This window comes from Phacochoerus africanus, chromosome 2 (genome assembly GCF_016906955.1).
Source record: "Phacochoerus africanus isolate WHEZ1 chromosome 2, ROS_Pafr_v1, whole genome shotgun sequence".
In the NCBI taxonomy this organism is placed as follows: domain Eukaryota; kingdom Metazoa; phylum Chordata; class Mammalia; order Artiodactyla; family Suidae; genus Phacochoerus; species Phacochoerus africanus.
In genome coordinates this window covers 2582186-2583977 of record NC_062545.1, presented here as the reverse complement: position 1 = coordinate 2583977, position 1792 = coordinate 2582186, and the positions used below count along the sequence as shown (strand labels likewise).

At 52.7% G+C, this 1792-nt stretch overlaps 1 non-coding gene across 1 annotated transcript; it reads right to left on the bottom strand.

Annotated features, from left to right (window-relative positions):
• Nucleotides 1-1133: 1133 nt before the first annotated feature.
• On the bottom strand, nucleotides 1134-1235 carry LOC125121699 (U6 spliceosomal RNA). Its single transcript, XR_007133568.1, has one exon. It is a non-coding gene; the product is annotated as a U6 spliceosomal RNA (small nuclear RNA).
• Between the last annotated feature and the right edge of the window lie 557 nt (nucleotides 1236-1792).

Genomic DNA, 1792 nt, shown 5'->3' with positions numbered 1-1792 from the left:
CGCGTGGCCAGGCCTCCCTGCTCAGCGTGTAGGACCCAGTGTGCCACCCGCAGGCTTTCCCCACGGTTCTCATCGCACTGCTTGTGATCTCGCCCCCCCCTCCACCCCCCACACCCCCCATGCCCCCAGACTTCCTTTCTTGGTAGCTTCCTCCTGACCTGTGCGCCTCCTCCTTGGGGGAGCCTTCTGGAAAGTTTTTTTAAATTGCAATACAGTTGATTTACAATATTATGTTAGTTTCAGGTGTACAGCAAAGTGATTCAGTTATACATATATATGTGTATCTGTAGATATGTGTGTGTCTACATGCATATTGATTTTTTCCATTCTGACTTATTACAAGATAGTAAATGCAGTTCCCTGAGCTCTGCAGTAAACCTTGCTGTGCCCAGACCTTTTAAAACGTGCCCAAGGGCCCTGCTCCGAGCCCACCTCGCTGCTCTGTCCATCCCTAAGCAGAGTCACCAGTCTCTCTCCTGACTTTGCCTCTCCCTGCTCAGTCCTCCCACGAGACTGCCCTGTGTCCAGACCATGCCCGTGATAGCAGCTCGGAGGATTTTTCTAGAACAAAGAAACAAGTGGCGATAACTAGCGTATATCTGAAGCATCTTACACATAAATTGGTTCTGTGTGCCATCTGAAGTCAGTAAGTCTAGGTGTCAGTGAACTAACGACACGCATTGAGTAGGTCTGCGTGTGGCTCGACCCCGCCCGCCGGGGCTGCCCCCGGACCTCCCTCTGCACCGAGGAGAAGGCCCGGAGCCCTTGCCCAGCGCAGGCTGAGTGGTGCCCATCGCCGCCCGTGCGCCTCGACCCTCGGTCCCCTTCCCCCGCCCTGAGCCTCGTGGGCCACCGAAGGCTGCGTGATGGGCTGTGCTCCGCGGGGCCCTGCTTCTCAACGTTGCTCCTCTGTGTTATTCCAGAGGAAGACACAGAGGTGGTTCCTCCTTTTCAAACTTGCTTTTTTATTGAAGGATGGCTCATTTACAACGTCGTGTCCATTTCTGCTGCAGGATGACGTGGCTAAGATGTGCACAGACACGTTTTCTTTCGTATTCTTTCCACGGTGGTTTATCACAGGATATACTGAACACAGCTCCCCGTGCTGCGTAATAGCACCCAGTCTCCGTGGAAATGTTCGGACACGCTTCGTGAACCTGTGTGTCACCCTTGCGCAGGGATGGCGCTAATCCTCTCTGCATCCTTCCACGTAAGTCCATGTGCTGCTGAAGCGCGTGCAGACCTGGTTCTTTTCCTGATTATCTGCTGGGCCTTGTGTCTTTCCAGGAGAGAAGTTTTTATACCTCAAACCCCTTGATAAGAGAAAATGCTGTCCCTGAATCCTGCCTCCCGAGAGAGAGCAGGGAGCCTGGCAGGTGAGGACAGAACTCTGCTTCCTCTGTCTGCCTGTCAGAGGGGGTGTCGTCAGCCATGAAACCCCCGTGTGGGCCCAGCTGTGCTGTAAACGTAGCTTCCGGGAATTCCTGTTGAGGCTCAGTGGGTCCAGGATGCAGGATCCGAGAGGTTCGATCCCTGGCCTCACTCATGAGTTAAGGATCTGGCATGGCCACAAGCTGCAGCATAGTTTGCAGATCCAGCTGCTGCTCTGATTTGACCCCTAGCCTGGGAACTTCTATATGCCGCAGGTGTGCCCTAAAAAGAAAAAAAAAAGTAACTTCCAGTCACTCTATGAACGTCCATCAAGGCCTTCAGGAAACTCATTTGTCCCTGAAAACAAGTGAACCTCTCACAATTTTGAATTAATGCACCAGCTATAAACAAGTTTTGGAGG